Source organism: Euprymna scolopes, chromosome 16 (genome assembly GCF_053919585.1).
Source record: "Euprymna scolopes isolate OS-2025 chromosome 16, ASM5391958v1, whole genome shotgun sequence".
In the NCBI taxonomy this organism is placed as follows: domain Eukaryota; kingdom Metazoa; phylum Mollusca; class Cephalopoda; order Sepiida; family Sepiolidae; genus Euprymna; species Euprymna scolopes.
In genome coordinates, this window is record NC_136497.1 from 51,181,842 (window position 1) to 51,203,664 (window position 21,823).

Genomic DNA, 21,823 nt, shown 5'->3' on the forward strand with positions numbered 1-21,823 from the left:
TGCTGAAAAGAATATATCAGGTATGTGAATGCGTCTTGTGTAGATTCTGACTTTCATTGTACACATTAAACAATTTATTAACTGTCACGTGATTGATAATGTCTTTTTACAAAATGTATTGACTTTAAAATCTAGGACGTCGGTTGAATAGGTTTTGAAAAGAAATTACCGCATATATATGTACACTTTATTTTCAAATCTACAAAAGTTTAGTTCACTCATAGAATTTACAAGACAGTAAATATATTCCATCCAATAAAGAAAAGCTACAAGGCCAATTTTAAAAGGATCGATGGATTCATAAAGTAGGACATTATAACAAAATGCTAATTTAGAATCAGCTAACTAAGCATTTAATGGAGATACTAATCAAATTGTTCATATCAGAAATTTGGTAACAACAAGAGATTTACACAAATCTGTTAATCCAATAGATTACTCAAACATCAGTCACGTTTCCAGCAATGAGAGATCAAGAATCACACTACATAACAAAAACATGTTGACAAAAATGGATAGACTTAATATAAAGGCGTCAATACAAATCTGAGGTCTATCAGAGACAATTCTAATAAAATGTAAGAATTATAAAAGATGATAAACAACAAAAGGATTGTTTTAAAAGTTTGCACAAATACTAATGCATTCAGAAATCGTTTAGTTAAAAAAAAAAAAAAAAAAAAGTACTTATTAAAAACAAAGTTTTAATATGGGATATATCCTTAGAACCTTACTAGTGGTAAACCAGTCCAACTTCGTAATCATCGTTTCATGGAAATGTTTGGGACAGTTGTTTATCCTGTTTAATAGGTCCTTGTATTTATGATGAGGACAATCTCAAACTATTTCTGCATTTAGTTGTTCACCCAGCTGTTCTCGGACAGTAGTTTTGGCTAAGAATGCCCATGGAGTCTTCAATGTAAGTTAGATGGTTTTATTAAGTTCCATCTTGCCATCTATAGGTTGTTGCAAGACTGTGTGCTCATTAAACACAACTAGTATCTTCATAATGTTCACAGATGTTGGTACTACACCAGTTTAAGTTTTAATTATTAGTAAGTGATATTCTGAACTGGCCAAGAAAACATTTAAAATTCATTACAATATTGAATTTAAGCTTTCAAATCAAATTAAAAATTACAGTTAAGACACACTTATACATTCTAATCATATTGTGAAAATATTTTCACACTGCTACAACAACCAAGGGATCAACAGAAACGGAATCTTTCAAATTACATGTAACGATAATGGCCGTTTATGCAAGGAATATAGATAAACAAAATATAATTTTTTAAATTTCAGACAACTGGGGATCGTCTATGAATTTAATATTTCCTTGACACTTCCTCCTCTGAAGGAAGCTGGTTCAACCTGTCTAGAGTGAATGCCATACAAGAAATCTCTAAACTGGCAACTGCATCGCAATTTATTGGCAAAACTTAACTAAATTTGCCATATATATATATATATATACATATATATTACTTTTTATTGCAAAAAGGAAATTCCTTATCAGTTTAATATAGCATATATATGTGTGTGTGTGTGTGTGTGTGAGTGAGAGAGAGAATAAAATTATGTATCAATCTTTGAGATTTAAATTATTCAGACTTACTATTCACATCTTGGTGGTTATTTTCACAAAAATTTGGGCTAATGTAACCCCATAGATACTTAAAATAAATCTTTGAAAACTTGGAGATTTTTATGTTGAATTCACGAACCTATACAGAATTTCAAACTAACCCCTAGTAATGCTAGAACATCAGAAAGATGTAATACATGGAGATATTGAAAAGCTGGTATGGCTGACCACTTATGGAAGGAAAGGGGAAAATATCTACCCTTGTAGGATAATATAAAAATTATAGACATCAAGAAAGCACCACATATATTGGGTGACTAATTAAATATAATATGGGACACAATAATTATTAGGATACCATTAAAAAAAAAAAAAAAAAAAAAAAAAATACTACACATATGTATGTACCAGACTGCAGTGGAATAAACAGATAAAACATCATAAAGGACCTCTTCCAACCTTCTATCTTTTAGTGATGTCATTCCATACAGCTATCAATTTTAATGGATGACATCATCTAGTATGTACACAAGAAATATTAATCAAGGGATAAGCAAGCAAGATCCAGAATTTTAATAGTCTATATTATATTTCTCTTTGTCTGTATAGCCATTCCACTTTTTCTTGGAAATTACTGGACCAATCTGGCTGAAATTTTGTATGAACCTTTGTTATAAGGTGCAGCAAACTAAGTATGATATCCATTCGATCCACAAAGATTAATAGGGATTTGTATTTAATGCAAAAATGAGCACAAATTTAACCATATTCAATCAATTTGACAAAGCACCCATCCTAGTCAATGAACTATAACTTTTGCCCGTTTTTAATAGACTAAAAAGTCTAGCAAGTAATAATACTGTACATCAAGACAAATTAGGTTTAAAGCTCCTAAAATTCATACTAGAAATGGTCACAGATTCATGGCATAATGTTTAAGGATGTTGGTTAATAGTTCTAAGTGTTAGTTTTCCGGGGATTAAAAGTTCAATCCTTATCACAGTTAATAATTATAAACATAAAAATTAACACTTTGATCCAATCATGGTTGAAATAACCAAAACAATCTACCACATGTGGACTAAATAATAAATAATTCAAAGGTTCAGTTTGAAATTACGTATAGGTTTTCAGAATTTGACAAAGATTTCCAAGTGCATTAACTGTGCAATTTGCATAGCAAACTACCAGAACAGTTTGAACCAGTTTCCACGATGCTATTTTTTTTTTTTGCTTTCTTTTACATTGCCATTTGTGGGTAGGTATCCCGACAATGATTATCAAGGTTAAATTTGGGGCAAATACTTTGGGATGTCTATTCCGATAGCTGTTAGGCTTGATTTTAGACAAATACTTTCTGTGAAGTATTTTGTTTACTTCTCTTTTCCGGGCTCTTTATCGACACTGCACGACTTTTCTAGGTTTTCAACCATGCTAATTAAGAAAATCTCATTACATTTGCAGATACAAGTAGTTTTTGAGATATAAAGACCTCTATTATGCACTTTAAATCAGTAGCCGCCAAATTTCTACTCACGCACAAGGAACAAATCTAATTCTATCCAAATAATACTGCCACCCCCAATATTTTTTGTTGGTTTATACAGTTGTGTCCAAAAGTTAAGGAACGGTCGATCGTTTTTTTTGTTTTTTTTTTGAATGGCTACTAACTTTATTTATGAAAAAGGAAAATAAATTATTTTGTGTATTTTCCAATGTTTAATAATGGTAGTTAAATAAAAAATAATTTTTATTTTTGATTTTGAATACATATAAGTTTTTTGCATATAAATAAAGTTAATTAAATTACAGGCGTCCAAAAGTTAAGGAACGCGGAAAATTAATACAAACTTTCGCAATTTTAATAACAACTTAACAAAATGTTGACTCCGAATATTCAAAAAAGCTATCTATACAAGAAAAAGAGCTTATTTGTGACCATTATGAAAAAAAATCTGTAGGGGAGATTGCTAAAATATTGAAAAAGGTCTAAAAGCATTGTTTTTCGGGTTATTGAAAATAGAAAAAAAAAAAAAAAGTTTACCATTGACTGAAAAGAAAAAAAAATCCGGCCGACCCCGAGAGAAAAAAAAAAAAAAAAAAAAAAAAAAAAAAAAAAAAAAAAAATCACTCAATCATCTTGTTCTGATCACTTTAAAATTGCGGCTTCGATATCCAGGGATTTTACATCCAAAACTGGACAGAAAATTTCCTGACAAACGATCTCATGAAGATTAAACAAAGTTGGATTATTTTCAAGAAATCCATGCTCAAAATCTTTAATTTCTATTAAAAATAAAAAGGTCAGATTATTATTCGCCGAAAAAACTTGTTTTGGGAAGAAAAAAATGGGAAACGGTTCATTTTAATGATGAATTTAAATTCAATCTTTTCGGACCAGACAAAAGACCACATGTCAGAAGAAAAAAAATGGAGGAAGACTCCCCCTAAGTGCGTTAAAAATACAGTAAAATTGGAGGGGGCAGTATAATGGTATGGGCATGATATCTCCAAAAGGAACTAGCCCCCTTGTGAAGATTCATGGAAAAGTTAATACCCGAATATACAGAGAATTGATTAGAAAATCTTCCTGATTCCGATATCTTTATGCAAGACAACGCACCGTACCATAAAGCAAAATTTTTTTAGAAGAGCTAAATATATCCAATATTTGTGTTATGGATTGGCCAGCTTAGAGCCCCGGCCTGAATCCAATTGAAAATGTTTGGAAAATTATTGGTGATAAGACAACAGAAAAAACTCCCAAAAATCTTGATTTATGAGAATGTATAAAAAAATTTTGGAATAATATCTCACCTATAACATGTGAACGATTGGTTGTCTTGCAGCAAAAGATGCCATAGTGTGATTGAAAACAAGATGCTTTTCACTAAATACTGAAAGGATTCTTTATTTTTTCATTAATAATTTTCCCCGTTCCTTAACTTTTGGACGCCTATAATTTAATTAAATTTATTTATATGTAAAAAAAAACAAAAAAAAAAAAACTAATATGTATTAAAAAAAAAAACAAAAAAAAAACTTATTTTTTATTTAACTACCATTAATGAACAGTGGAAAATTCAAAGATTTTTTTTTTTTCCTTTTTCATAGATAAATTTATAAGGCATTAAAAAAAACCATTCCTTAACTTTTGGACGCTACTGTAGTATTTGCGGGTAGGTATCCTGACAACGATTATCAAGGTTAAATTTGGGGCAAATATTTTGACAACATCTTCCTCACAAAATGAGACGTCTATTCCGATAGCCATTATTAACATACCGAAAGCCGTTTTTAAAATGAAGTTGTGGGTGACTATTTTAAAAACCGTTCTTAACAGGAAGTTAGGAATTGGGCAACAACAACCATACTTTAATTTTTTATGGGAGATGGGGCATATTTCCACCGGGCAACGCTGGTTAACGGAATCTGTTAGATAAAAATGTTAGCAATGCAACTAGAAATCAAGTTTATAGGTCAAGTATTATGGTTCTTTCTTCCTCCAGAATTAAAAAATAATATTTTATGACTGCCACTATTGTACCAAATACGCAATTTCTAATAAATTAGCTTCCTACGTTAGTAAAAAACACAAAACAAACAAACAAAAAAAAAAAACCTAATTATACAAACTTTTGCAAAGCTTCCAACATCTGATAAGACATACTAGACACAAACGGGTGGGGATATAGATTTCAACTAAAACAGAAATAAATTGATGAAAGTATACAGATTTTATTTGAACACGACCACCGAGAAATAAGGCCTGTTAACAGAAAATGCCGTCATGCAAAATAGGCAAAGCAAGTAAAATCTGTTTAGCAGTCAGACTGAAGACTAATAAAGGAGAGCTTTAAAAAAAAAAAAAAAAAAAAAAAAAAAAAAATGAAAAAAAAAAAAAAATGAAAACTTTAATAAAAAAGAGAAAAATAATGAATACGATTTATATTTAAATTTCATTCAATATTAATTAAGAAAAAGAAAAACAAGAATTAATTCGGACGAAGTATGGAATACAGATTCCAATCAACTTCAATGCAAAAACAGAAACAAAACAGATTTTGGTCAACACTGGTTTGACCGACTTTTGCGCACACATTGTCCTCTAAACAACAAGAATGCGTTTATATATATATATATATATATATATATATATATATATATATATATATATATATATATTGATACAAATTTAATTAAAGTTTGGATTGATTTTTTTTTTAATAATAAAAAATAGTTATATTATTTATTCCCAACCAAGATTGTTTTTATGTAGAGTGCGTTTATATATTTACAAAACTTTAATTTGAGTGGATTTTCACAAATTGATACTTTTATTCAAAATAATAAAAACGAATGATATTTATTTGCGACCTATTTAAATAAAATACATTTTAATAAATGAATGTTGTACAGAGATGACATAACAATTTGAAAAAGGTAAAAATAATAAAAGAAAAAACGAGTTATATTAACTTGCAACCCAAGCTCCCCAAAATGAGGCACTCTGAATTCATATTTTTATTTTAAAAAAAAAAAAAAAAAAAAAAAAAGTTATTTACAAAACATTTTGTGAGAACAGGATTTTCATAAGCATGTAAACCATTTCCTAGTTTCATTAATACTTGAAAACATTATCGAAGATGCTAAACTGTAATTTTAACATCTTTTATTATATAATAAATATACCAACTTTGAAGGTGGTGTCAAACAAAATTGTGTTCCCGCTCTTTCATAAACAACTACCTAACTCTTTCGTTAATAGTTGAAAACAAATACATTACCAAGGTCACTTAAATAGAGCTTTTATAATCTTTATTACTTTATTTATCCTTTTCTATGCATTCATTGTGCATACACTGCCAAATTATCTTACAAATACATTCAGGTTTCTTTGTAAACAAATCATTTCACTCGTGTTGAAAACAAATGAGCAAATCAACTTCGCAAACTAGTGGAGGACACTCCTTTCTGTTCTTTATAAACCTTTCTAACAGAAGTGAAGCTGCAAGTCTTTCTCTAATCTATTGTTATTTCCACAGAAAATGCTCAGCTGAGCTTCAACTTTTGATTCCTCCTTGTAAGACATTCACAGGGAGAACTATCACAATCGCCGATAACTTGTGTGCCTAAAAATCAAATACAATTCCCATGAATAATGTTTGTCAAAGAAACATGACACATTATCATAGGCCTGCTTCCCTATAGACTATAATGTCAACACATAATTATCATAAATCGTTATCGAATAATTAAATTGTTCATTTCATTTATTTTAAATCCTCTCCTAATATTCATCATTCAACTTCCATCCATTTTATTAAACCCAACTTTGATAAATTATGACACTATAATTTTCCATACTAAATATTTTGTTGTATATGCTCATTTCATATGCGGTGTCAAATTATCTTTCAAAACCATTCCAGGTTCTTAATAGATCAGTAACCCATTTTACTCTTCCATAAATAGTTGAAAACAAGTATGAATTACAGTAGCACCAAAGCTGCTAAAGAATACTTTTAAAATCTTATTTTTATATGCCAATTTATTATGCAGTGCAAAAAAAAAAATTATTTATGCATCAAACATGGCATCCCCCCTTCTTTCTTTCAAACATGATGGCTTGTTTCCTTTGTTTTTTGTTTGTCTTTGCTTCTTTGAGTTTCGTTTTGGTCGGACAAAAAACTTTTTAAAGATTCTTTTACATTAACAGTGAATTATCTTTATCAATTACTATTAATGCACACTTTCAAAATAGTATTTCATAAATTTGAAAGAAAAATGACCATTACAATAAAACTTTGCCTAAAAAATGTCGGTTAATATTTTTAAATAAAAAATATACAACATAACACGTAATCTTGTTTTGAAATAATGCTCAATTTCAATAACTTCTGAGCAACTGTAAACTAGGAAATTATCCGTTTTCTCTATCAAATGATTTATCCAAAGAAATGACTCGATTTTCCAACTAGGATTAAAGCGTAATATCTTAATATCTTAAAAATAAGTGGATACAAGTAGCGAGCTTGTGTGTACGACAAGGAGTCAAGTACAAGTATGTGTTCTCTGCCTTGAACATGATACACATGGTTCCTGGAGCTGTCCAACTCCAGCCCTTCCAATAAGTTCAGCTTCTTAGATAAGTGAATGAGTTACCATTTCCCCTAGTAACGGCTTCTAAATTGCATTCATCTTAAAAGAACACTCATTCTCCAAACTCCATCCCCATTTTTTCTTTCACTTAAATACCACTTCCATTTAGAGACTAGGCTGTTTGTTTTTGGCTCTGAACAAACCGAAAAACAGTAAGAGGTCTTACATTTGATAAAGAGTTGAGAAGATACTATATTTTTGTTTGTTGTGCTTGCTCCACTCCCCATTTTATTCCAATGAAATCTTTGTATGTATATATACTTATGGAGAATAAAATTTCTAATACATTTTTAGATCATCTTAAGTAGGACGGTCCCTGATGTAGATGTGTTATTGTACCTATTTACAATGCCTCCCCACGGGACAGAGTTAGACACCAGGGTCGTTTTTTAACGTGGAGAAAAAGCACAAAAATAAAAAAAATTGTCTCAGTCGTGAAGGACTGCTCCTCCACCAAGAGAACAAGAAATGAAATGCAGCATCTGAAGAACAGATACTACACTTTGATCTTGGTCAAAAAGCCAAGAAAATGTTTTTATTGTAGTAACTGAAATGATTCTAGTTAAGAGTAAGATATTTTATCGTTTATGACCAAAGATAACCATTGGAAAACTGCTTCTGTGGTACCAGTATTCAAGAATTCTGGTGAAAGAACTGACCCATCTAATTATCGCCCCATTAGCCTCCTCACACTTTTTGCCAAAATATTTGAGACCTTAATTAACCATGCTCTAGTTCATCACCTTACAGATGCTAAACTTCTGACTGACAAACAATATGGATTTAGACAAGCCCGTTCCACAGCAGACATCCTAATTGTAATCTCTGAACGTATATACCATTCACTGGACAAAGCGGAGGAGGGCAGAGCGGTAGCTCTAGATATATCTAAGGCTTTTGACAGGATATGGCATGAGTGAGGGTCTCCTCAGGAAAATTAGATCATACGGTATCACTGGTAGAATACTTAACATAATCAAATCCTTCTTAGATAAGAGAAAAATCCAGGTTGTCCTCGACAGTCGTACATCGAAACAACATGATATAAATGCGGGAATTCCCCAGGGGTCTATCCTTGGACCTCTACTGTTCCTGATATTCATAAGTGACCTCTCCGACAAAATTGCCTCTGAGATAGGTATATATGCTGATGACACCACACTATAACAGGCACAATAGGAAAACAAATGAACACATATCTAAAGAAATGGCAGAAACACTAGAGGATGATCTCCAATCTGTAGTGGAATGGGGACAAAATGGATGGTCACGTTCAATGCCGCCAAGACTAGTTTCATTCAATAATTACAAGAAATCTTCTCTACCACCTATAGCAATGGCCAACGACTCTTTATCTGAGAGTACATCTTTCAAACTCCTTGGCTTAATGTTCACAGTAAACATGAGTTGGAACAATTACATTGAAGGCATTGCCAGGGCCGCTGCAAGAAAGGTGGGCTCTCTCTACCGTGCTAGAAAACTACTAACACCCGAAAGTATCTTGTACCTCTATAAGGCTACCATTATTGCTGTCATATTTGGGCTGATGCATCGGCTACTAGTCTCTCGCTCCTTGACAAGGTTCAAAAGAGTCGCAAATCTGATAGGCCCTGAACTGGCATTTAAGCTTCAGCCTCTGTCCCATTGACGAAACGTTGCATCCCTCTGCCTGTTCTACAAGTATTTTAATGGTGAATGCTGACGAACTGCAAGCACTTGTGCTCCAACGCCGTGAACACCCTCGACAAACCCGACAGGCTGCTAAATCCCACCCCCACACTGTAGAGATCCCTAGATGTAAAAGATCTTTTTACTCCAGTAATTTCTTCCCCAGAACCGCTAGACTTTGGAATTTCATTCCAGGTCCCTGCTTCCCCAACTGTACTGATGTGCAGAAGTTCAAGTGCAACGTGAACCGACATCTTGCTGCCCAAATCCCTACATAGTACCCCAGTAGTTGTTGCCCCTGTTAGTAGCCCCCTACACCAAAGTGGCAATGTGTCTTGTTTGGGGTGAAAATGTAATAAAAAAAATTATTTTTTTAAATTTCCACTACACTTTTGATGGCTCTTTGCCTAATTTGTTTCAAATGTAATTTTTAATCTTTTCTGCAAACAATTCAAAGTGTAGTATCTGTTCTGTCCTTAGGAGAGATCTTTCTCAGCTGAGGCAATTTTATTTTTATTCAATTCAGAATACTCTTATTGGAGAGCTAGATGCCATCTACTATAAAAATGTTGTCTAATTTTGTTCTCATGGGGAGGAGTGCAAGTAACGCAAATCTATTAGTTTATGTATTTCACTTATATTTTACTAAATCGTTAAATGATATTTATTCAAGTTAACAATTTATTCCAAAGTTTTATTCATTCAAGTCATGAAGTATAACAAAACTTCAAACATCCAAAATATAAGTTATTTGAAACACACAGAAGTTGAAAATGTATAAAATGTTTATTTTAAAGAAAAAAGTGTCTTGCACATCTCATATTTGCAAACAAGGGTTTTTTTTTTGTTTTTTTTTAAATTTTTATTGAAACATTTTTGTTCATCTCTAAGAGTCTGAGATATATATATATATATATATATATATGCACACACACAATCTCCGGACTCTTTAAAATGTACCTTGTTTAAATATTAAATATGCGTCCCTACCAGTGTGTGCACTCTTTCCATATATTTTCATTAATATAATTTCATTAGTTTTCAATTATGGTACAATAAATGCATGAATACTTAAAATACAAATAAACGAGACAACAAACATATAGAACAATTTTCTTTAAATGTTGAAGTAAACAAACCGTTGTTTATTTCAAAGTCTGAATTGTTTTCTGCCCAACTAAGTACGACAAAATGGGGAGGGGTTTAAAAAATAAGAACAAATTGAAGTTTTATTCAAGAAATCTATCATTATGGTCACTGTTTCAAATTAATTGTTGCAATTGAAATTAATGAAAATGTTGTATTTCAACAGTTAATTCCTTAAGAGCATGATTGAGTCACTTATTGTAATCAGGGTTGCAAAAACTCAAACGATTCCAAAAATTCTAACTTTTTTAAAGTCTTTAAATATTCACTAATAATCAAAATCTAATTAAAATATTCACTCTGACTCCTAGTATTCTTAGACTGACTTTGCAATCCTGATTGTAATAGCATAATTAAACATTTAGAATAACTAATCCTCAACACAAGAGAATGAATGGTTTCCTTAGATTAAGACTGGGCCAAACAAAGTACAAAAAAAAAAAAAAAAAAAAAAAAAATTATACCACTCAACCAGCCATATTACCATATAAATTGTTTATATATATATATATATATATATATATATATATTTTGTGTACAGAAAGTTGTTAGTTGAGACAGGTCATTGGTACCGTCGGTTTCAAGCCCGATAATAAGGCCCGTTTAAGGTATCCTTATCGAGCTCTCTTCAGCCAATATTCGTCTGAGCTCTCTTCAGCCAATATTCGTCTGAGACGAATATTGGCTGAAGAGAGCTCGATAAGGATACCTTAAACGGGCCTTATTATCGGGCTTGAAACCGACGGTACCAATGACCTGTCTCAACTAACAACTTTCTGTACACAAAATATAAGTACGCTCTTGAAATTTGGATTTTCCTTTTAATTGAGCACTCTGCTGGAATTCTTTTTCCAAAAAAACTAATCATATATATATATATATATATATATATATATGTGGATGGATATCCAGCATGAAAACAGACACCATATTATTGTAAAACAAAATAATCAGCATCAGATTCCTTCTATTTTTTCTCTTCCTAAAAATGATCTTAGTATAGGCTTTAGTTTACGATTGCATCAATAGATCACATTTATAGTATAAGAAATATATATATATATATATGTGTGTGTGTGTGTGTGTGTGTGTGTAATTGACTAATTTGATATAATAAAGAGCTTAAAAATAAAAATACAAAAGATAAAATTTGTAAAATCTTGGTATAAAAGAAACGGCCATGTCTTTAAGAATCTTACCTGTATACGAAAAACGAAACTAAAACAAAATCCTTGTTTGCTGCATTAGTGATGTGATGGGAACTAAAATGTTTTATCAAAGAGGAAGAGAGAATTAGTAATCAGCTAACCAACACATCAGAGTCAGATCGTTTACATTATTCACTCATGCAGAAAAAGACAAATTATGGATTAAATAAATCCTTTTTGTAAATTGCCATAACACGTTGCAGGCATGTGCTGACATGCGACTCAAACATCAGACAAAAAAAAAAAAAAAAAAAAAAAAGTGAAAGCGATCAAATGACAAACTTTACGTTAGCAACAATGTTATATTCTTGAATAATTTGGGCTTTTCAAAAGAATTTGTTTAAAAACAATTGGGTTTGTATTACTGTACACATAGATTCGAAAAAGTTGTCAAAAAACAAATATATAACAAATAAATGTTATCAAAAGCAAGATAAGTTACTTTTCTACCAAACTGGATATATTTTTCGTGTTTTTATTCAATGTAACATATTTATTCAGCTCGAAAAACATACAGTGTTTACCGATGTATTGGAAAATTCAAGATGGCGTCTAATTCTCTCTTTAACACGGTAAGTTTGGGAAAAGGTGTTATAAATAAAAAAACTATACAAAATACTATCAAAAACCCGCCGAATATATGTCAACATGTCACGGTAACATATATTGAGCGAGTTTTTAACAGTATTTTATCTGGGTTTTTATTTATAACACCTTCTCCCAAACTTACCGTGTTAAAGAGAGAATCAGACGACATCTTGAATTTTCCAATACATCGGTAAACACTGTATGTTTTTCGAGCTGAATAAACATGTTACATTAAATAAAAACACGAAAAATATATCCAGTTTGGTAGAAAAGTAACTTATCTTGCTTTTGATAACATTTATTTGTTATATATTTGTTTTTTGACAACTTTTTCGAATCTATGTGTACAGTAATACAAACCCAAACAATTTTACCAAAGCAATGTAGAAAAATTGCCTTTTTATACAGTCATTTTGTTGTTTTTAATTAGAGCAATAATATATGAATCTTATGTGAAACATTAGATCTCAACTGAAGTATTCATCTACGGAGTTTTAAAAATTTCCTCAACTTTAAAGCCAAACAATGAAGGTCTGAAGTTCAGGATTGGGAAATCTTTCAAATAATAGTTGCATGTATTGCCATAGTGTGTATTATGAAGTTTTATCTTTCATTGTACGGCAAATATTTTTAAATGAAATTATATATGCATTTCATGTAATTTAAAATAATTTCCCTATACTGTTGATTGTCCCTAAAACTGATAATAGGTTAGTTTGAAAAAAAATAAAATATTATCCACATGGGAACATGTTAGCCGATTATTCTGCTATAAACATTTCTCAAAATAATGATTTATAATTGAGTTCTAAGGCTTTTGGAGATGGAAAGCGTGAAAAGTGGATGGAATTTACATTAAGGGTTAAAGAGTAAACGTCATGCATTTATTTTCAATGTGCCCTCTTAATAAATTTGAGGAATATTTATTTCTTGTTGACTAAAGCTCCCATATTTGAAGAGTGCCAACAACTTTACAGATCGGTTTGGTCCCATCCAGACAGACCTTTTTGAGAAATAGATTAAAAAAATGATATTAAATAAATATAAAGCAATATCTTTTATTCAAAAAGGCCACAAAATTTTAACTAATTTTTTTAGAATAAATGCTCCATTAGACAGTATTGTACGTCACATGTAATTTTATGCAAATCAGAAATATTAAAATTTAGTACTCCACTTATTGAAAAAAAAAATTGAAAATTAAAATATCTTAATATCCATTGTTCAAATTTAATGCAAATCAAAAAAATTTTAAATTGAAGAGGGTGTTGTGTCACTTGTGACCCTCTCCAAATCATTAAAATAGATGCAAACCATGACTAGTACAAATATGTAATTGGTTCGGTTAGATCAACTGTTGAAAACTCATTGATCAAATAGATAACAGAATAAGAATTAAAGACACACACACAAACACACACATGGCTAAAACATCACTTAATGTGCTTAACAAATAGGGTTCAGATATTTGTCACCGAGGCGAAAGTGGAAGGGGGGGTAGCAATAAAACCTATTAAATTGTAACAGTCTAATAATACTTGAAATGGATTCAACACAAATGGTTTAAAATGATATGAACACAGAATCTATGGCATCTCAAATTGACAACACTCGCCTTTACAGAGATAAAGGATTGATTTGTGGTCAACAGGAAATTTTTCTAAAAATTTAAGCAGATAAGGCGTCGTAAACCTTTTTAAAGATCAACCAAGAAATAAAATAGCGTAGACTGTTAAGTTAAATTTACATGAAAAACATTTTATTTGTAGTCGAACCTGCTTTGATAGTTAATCAATATTGCAAAAAAAATAAATAAATAATTGAAATAAAATTTAGTGAAAATTGCACTGTAATATACAAATCTTTAAAAGTTCAAAATATTTTTATCTCCTTTACTCGATTATAAAATCTGAGACTAAAAAATTTATCAATATCATGATCCTAATTGTTTGTTGCTATAATTAATCATCAGGGTACAGGATGGGAAAAATAGATATAGCAAACATACATTTGCTTAGTGTATATATTACAATGGAGGAATTCAAATATACAAATAGCACAGCTTAATCTCAGCCGGATTAAAATACAAATATACATTTTATTGATCTCTTTATAAAGAGAAAGAGCAAAAATCTTAAATGGTTTAGAGTGAACAAGAAAAGGAACAAGAAAAGAAAAAAACAAGATCAACGTAGGCATAGGTGAAGAGTATGACCTTGAAATGATTGAACAGTTTTTAAAAATGCATTGATTCATCTGGTTATTTCTATTTCATTGAATCCACAGAAAAAAATTCTTTTAGAGTTATATGAAAATGAACCAAGAAACGACAACTCATGAACTTAAAAATAACATTGTATGAATTGTGCATGTCACATTTAGGTTTTCATGGTAAAAACTGAAGCATTAAATTTATCAAGAAATATAAAACACCATTTATTTCAACTTTCTTATATAAAGTTGACTGATTCCTACCGAGGAATTCAAAGTTACCAAATTCTTGTAGATACTAATGTAAAATTAGTAATGGTCTTGTGCCAGACTAAGATAATTTTAATGTCTGATAGTTTGGGCAACGTAAATATTCGACTCCTATGAGAAAAGAAATAATAAATAGCCAAGTTTTAGAATAATTATCATTGCCAGATTGGAGGAAGGAGAAAGGGGTAAATGATAAAAAGACAGTAAGACAATAAAAAAAAAAAAAAAAAAAAAGAGCAAAAGTATATTGGCAAGTTTGGTTGCTTCTGATGAATGGCAGAAATAATCTTGTTCAGAGTCTTTCCTTTAAAAAGGTGATGATGATGATGATGATGATGATGATAATGACAACCTTCTGTCCCATGAAATAAAGCTTTCTGCATCTGCTATGGCTATACAGTAGAAACTGGAGTTGCCTTTCCAGATGCAGGCTTGGGTGAATGATGAGATTTAGGTTTGCTCAGTTACCAGGGTCCCTCTCAGCATAGCAGGCATATAAACCCAAGATAAGGATTGTTAGACTGTGATATTAAAAACAGGTACGTCACATGGATGAAAGAGTCCGAGAAAGAAAAGGGCAATTCATTTTGGAGTATGCAGCTTGTGGAGTGTAAAATGATAAGGGTCTGACAAAATATAATTAGCGATTTTGATCACCCCCTTCCCCCATATATACACTAGCCAGTGATTTGAAACAAAGATAAAGTTGAATAAATGTTCACCATCTTTAATCAGTGTGTTGAGTTGGTTCTTTTCAAAGTTTGAAATAATTTACTTACAGGCAGCATTCTCTTGGTCAGGAAGGATCACATAGAAGCATGTACAAGGAAAACATGCAGTAATCAAAGAAGGAACGCAATTCATGAACATTAATGTTTTTGTAATAATTATGTCAACTTGTGTAACAAAGTTGAAACGCTATGTTTGTATATAAAATTAAAATAAAACTATACATATTTCAGGTAATAATTGGCAAACGTAAATCACAAAGCTCCAGAGAGAAAAAAAAGATTTGAAGAGATGGAATAATTCAATAGAGAATGAACATAGAAACATTTTCTTCTTATGGAACACTAATTACATACTACTATTAACATTTACTCAATTTCAAGCCATTTTACTCATTTAACTCGTATGAAAAAAAGTTGATTGAAAACTGAATGCAGTGCGATGTGAATGGCTCATCTAATTTCATGAGGAAAATAGTGTTTAAAATTTATTTCCTCTTCACGTTCTCAGTCAAAAAGGTTTGAGGAAGCTTCTATCAAAAGGGAATAACTAAGAGTACTTAAAAAGTGAGCTTCGTTGTAAACTTAACGTAATATATTAAGGTCAAAGAACTAATGTCGTGTAACCTGCTGACGTCATTGAATTTGGTTTATTAACTCTGGTCACGGGTTCCAAGAAACAACAAAAATAGATAATGTTTAATGATAAAACTGAAAGAACTATTTTCGAGGATTTAGCAGAGAAGTCAACAAACGAAAAAAAGGGTAAAAAAAAATTCAAATATATAACAAATGAATGTTAGCAAAAGCAAGATGTTACTCTTCTACCTACCTGAATAAGTTTTGTGTTTTAATAGAAAACAAAGCTTTTATTCGGTTCAGAAAAGAAGCTAGTGTCGAGCTGCTAAAGTAAACAAGCAATCAAAATTGGAGTGTCAAAAACGGTTTAAAATTTCTAACATACTAAAAAAATTTGAACTTGCCCATTTTTCCGTAATTCTAGACAATCTACAACGATCATTTAAACCATAAATCCAGATAATTCTTGTCATTCTTGCTCAAATTTCATAATCCAGACCACTTTTCTAATGTTTTTAGCATCCAAATCTGGCATCAGAAAACCATGAAACCACCGTTTTCAGGAAAATCCTGATTTTTACCCTTTTTTTAAGCTATTTTCAGTCAAATATTGGTCATAAACCAGAAAAAATTCTTGATTTTTTCAAAATTTATCCATTATAATAAATATTTTCATTTTTCTCATTTTTCAACATCTCACATTTTCTTTTCTTTTAAATGCACAATCATAATCAATGACATCACAAACATTGCTCTCATTGAGATTTTCAAGAACTGCAAGAGATCTCGATTCGACAAAGAGGCAGACTTCAATGAAATTGTGAAACAGGTCTCATCCAAGCTAGAGGTCCCACCTAATGATAAACTTCTATCTGACATCAAAGTTGTGTTCAAAGACTTTCAGCAGCACAAAGGAAAAATCGTTCATCCAAGTCATTTAATGAGAAGGTAGTGTTCCAACGTCACACTTATGTACTGAAGGCAAAGCGTCCTTCGGAGGAAGTCAGTGACTGTCAACAACACCAAAGACTGAGCGACTATATGGATTCAACCAAAGCTGCTGCTGAAGCACAGAACACTTCCCTCAACAAAATGTTTGCCTTTGGTCTGAAGAACAAATACCTTCAAAACAAAGTTGCTAAAATGAGATATTCTATCCTATGCAAGGAGTCCATCCAAGACAGACGTTTCATTGGAGGTTGCATCTGCCACCTACAAGAGTGGCAAAATGACCAAACGGATTTACACAGACATTTGTTTACTCCTGAAAGATGCTGAAGCTGATGTTCTTCCATCATATCACAAGCTGTTGAAATTTAAGAAGGAGCGGAGGTCAACAGTACAAAAACTTGCAACTCCGTACAGTGGTTTGAAGTACCATTATCTCCAGTGCTTGTAACTTATGTCTGTCCAATTGTTTGCATCACTTCAGTTGCCCGCATTCCACAACAAGATCCAACCGAAAACTGCTCACCCAAGGAATTGATAGTAGTGAATTAAGAGTCAATATATATATATGAGTAAATAGTTAATAAAACATGTTAAAAAATACTTTGAAAAAGAGTTAAAAAAACATATTTAATTTGAAAAGGAAACACTAAATAAGTGGATAGTCCTTAATCCGCGGAATTTCAAAAAAATACTTTCCTTCTCATCAGAGGGTAGGATTTAGCAAAATGTGGGATCAGATCTTGCTTGCAAAAGTATTTGAAACTGCAAGTAAGTCAAAGATCTTACTTGATAAAAAAAAGTGAAGCAGAGGGAATAGGGTGAAGAAAAAGGTGATTTCACGTGAATGGATAGACTATCCTAAGGCTGCTTTGTGTTTGCTAAAAGAAAACATGCAAATTTATTACTCTATCAATTGAAAATGTAAAAGAAAATTCTGAGTAACCAATCAAAAAGCCCAAAAAAGAAAAAAGTAAAGCAGTTTGTTAAGGTGAAAAATGCAGAGTAGCTAATATACAATAGTAAGATTAAAAAAAAAATGCCTAAGCAAATTTGCACATGCAGCTTTTAAAAAAAGCTATATCGGTTCATGAAATAAGTGAAAAGTTTCACTTTACAACACACTTCTTAATAGTGGTTACATGTAACCAAAATCACAAATCATTACAGAAATCAAGACTCAAAGATTGGATTAAACAAATCGAAATCAGATTGAATGGTGAAAAGTATTTCATGAGAAAATAATGCATCTTTAATAGTCACCTAAAGTACTTTTACAGTTCTTGCAAGGAAATTAGGATCAGATTATCACGCATTCTTGACCTACATTGAATGTTAAATTTGTTTAACATTATATAAAAAATAAGTTTTTTTATGTATCATTTTAAGTTGTTTTAATGTTTTTCGTGACATTAAGCCATATCACAATGGTTGAGAAAAATTTTAAATACAAACTTTTCTGAAGTCATTAAAAATATCAAAGTATTGTTGAAGAGAAAGCACTGTTCGCTGCATATTGAAAATAGAAATTGATCAATTTGGTTTGACGCAAAATATGTCAAGAATTTATGCAAATTTGCAATAGATTTCAAATTATTAGAAAATATTTTTATTTACATGCTTGTCTACACACATTCGTCATGCACTTGAAATAATTCATAAAAAAAAAAAAAAGTTTCTTATAAAGTTATTTGACAAAGTAATACTTGTTACCAAAAGAAAATATATTGAAGTAATTTTGTGATTAAAACTTCAAATTAAAAATAGTTAAACCTTTCAGTTAAAATTAATGTAGCCAAAATGAAAAGATAATCCGGGTTTGTATTACTGTACACAGATTCGAAAAAGTTGTCAAAAAACAAATATATAACAAATGTTATCAAAGGCAAGATAAGTTACTTTTCTACCTAACTGGATATATTTTTAGTGTTTTTATTTAATATAACATGTTTATTCGGCTCGAAAAACATACAATGATTATCAATGTATTGGAAAATTTTAAATGGCGCCCGACTCTCTCTTAGACACGGTAAGTTTGGGAAAAGGAGTTAAAAATAAACAAATATGCAAATACCGTTAAAAATTCACCGAATATATGTCAGTCTATGTCACGCTAACATATATTGAGTGAGTTTTTAACCGTATTTTGTCCAGTTTTTTATTTATAACTCCTTTTCTCAAACTTACCATGTCAAAGAGAGAGTCGGGCGCCATTTTAAATTTTCCAATACATTGATAATCATTGTATGTTTTTCGAGCTGAATAAACATGTTACATTAAATAAAAACACTAAAAACACGAAAAACATTTTTGGAAATCATTTTTCTGAATTGAATCTCATTTCTTTTACTTGTTATGCAATACATTTCCTCTCTGCAGATATGTCTCAGAAGTATTTGAGACTGCAAAAAGATTTTTCAGGTCAAAGTTAAAAAAAAAAAAATTTTAATAAGATATTGTGCATATTTAATGTAGTCGCTGTTATGAGAATTTTTTTTTTAGGTTTGCAGTCTTTTTTATTTATCTCCCACTGTTCTGAAACGAGTTATTCAAAAATGAAAACAAAAACATTATCCAAAATAACCAAAATGCACAAGTGCCTAAAATTGTCCACATAGAGACGTGGCACAACAGATAAAGTACCAAGTAAATTCAGAGGTTGAAGGTTCAATCCTCAGTGCGGGGCGATACTAAAAATATTACTGCAAATTAGTTAAGACTTCTACCCAGGCATGGCTGATGAAACAAGAGTAGGCTACTACCAAGAATTAAATAAATGATACCATCGGAAATTCCGTACAGATTCTAGAGTTCGGCGAAACAATACCCAACAAGGTATACCAGAAATTCAGTCAGTTACATCAGCTGAAACTATGAAACAGCATTCAGGATGAAAAAGAGTAGTCCAAATAACAAAGTTTAAAACTTTTTTTTTTTTGTAATAGAGGTTTTATATAAGTGAACGTGTGTGTGTGTGCACATTTCACTACGCAATAACTGACAATTTTAAGTCTACAGACTCAAAATTTGATATACAGGGTACTGAGATTTGGGAAAATCTATGTGATCGGTTTTCAGCCAGAAATTTGGCTGTTAAGGGGTTCAAAGTTCAACGATTTCACCTTTGAGAACTCTACCAAACTCCTCCGACAATTTTGGGTCTAAACACTTGAGATTTTAGATAAAGGTTCCTTGGACATGGATCTAACTTAATAACTTTGAGCCCAAAACAATAAATTTTAAGGGGTCATAATAGGGGTCAAAGTTAAAGAAATTGACCGTTTTGGGTTTTTTTTTTTTTTTTGCTCAGCATACACGTCCAAACACCCGGGCAACGCCGGGCACCCATGCTAGTATATATATATATATATATTATACGAATGAGGGGATCAGTTTGAAATTTTGCAAAAATGTTACTCCGGCTATTAAGTAAATGTTAATCTTACCGATGACAACACATTCGTCGAATGTCATAATTTGTAGTTCGTGTTAAATCATTTAACTTAAATGGTAATCGAATGTGACATTCGATTACCATTTAAGTTAAATGATTTAACACGAACTAAAATGAATATGCTAAAAAAAAAATGTTTTTTACTAAAAGTAATTCTCAATTTAATCATTTTTCGTAAAAATAATTTTCACCGATAAAAGTAATCTTTACCAATAAATCTACGTAATAGCCATTAATAGATAATGGGATTTTTATTTCGCTGACCAAGAAAACAACTTCAGCTAACATGTGGCATTCAATCTGTTAATATATCACCAGGCAACGTACACCGCCGTTGCCAGGCAACAGATGACGTCAGAGTTGACCAGCCTGAAATAGACGAAAATAAATTACGTTTGTTTAGCGGCCTTTTGTCTAGGATTGCCTGTCGCGCCATCATTCGTGGGGAGCTGTAAATGAAATTATATACAGGTAGTTTTGTCCAGTTTTTGAAGAGCTGAATTTTCCCTGTATCAATAACCAAGCTGTATTTTAACTTCGCCCTAAACAAGTAAAGAACGAGCAAAATTATTTTCTATTTATTTTAATGCAATGACGCGACACGCCAGCATATGTCAACGGTCAAAAAGATTAGGCCTTTCCCCTCCTACGATTATATTTTGTTTACAACACGAAAAACTACTTAGCAAACTGGGTGTGACGTGACATTGATGACGCAAAACCTTCACTTAAATTACTCATAAGATTTTTAAAGAGATGACTGGGCATAACGGTGTGCTCTTATACATTTTTAGTACCGCGCTATTTTTAAATAGTTTTTTTTTTTTTCATGTTAAATTCAAGTTTCACGATATCTTTTTTATTAAATTGTTAGATGGAAGCACAGAATAGTTACAAAACACCCACCCTCCCGATGTTAAGAATGGCTTTCAAAATAACGTTATTATTTCAGCACGGTACCAAAAATGCACAAGTACCGACATAACTACTGAATCGTTTTTCTATCCTTATTTTTTCAATGCTGTAATAAAGATTTTAAAAGTATTTTTTATAGCGTTTTAGCACAAGGACAACTGTTTTAAATGTAATGGTACTTGTTACGAGAATTCGATGCGTAAGGTGCACTGCAATGCATTTACTGCAACACATTGAATTTTCGTAATTATTCGTCCGGGCTCGACCGGAAGCTGCTGGAATATGCGGGTTTTGTTTTGTTTTGTTTTTTTAATTTTTTAACATCAAACTTGACTTTTTCTTATGAATTAAATTTTAG

The 21,823-nt window shown here is 31.2% G+C and overlaps 1 protein-coding gene and 1 pseudogene across 1 annotated transcript in view; both read right to left on the reverse strand.

The window, feature by feature from the left end:
- The window catches only part of LOC145295950 (E3 ubiquitin-protein ligase RNF19B-like), a 197,538-nt gene that overhangs the window by 158,829 nt on the left and 16,886 nt on the right, over nucleotides 1-21,823 (reverse strand). The gene's annotated exons all lie outside the window — the stretch shown is intronic.
- Nucleotides 8,076-8,283, reverse strand: LOC145296515 (U2 spliceosomal RNA; annotated as a pseudogene).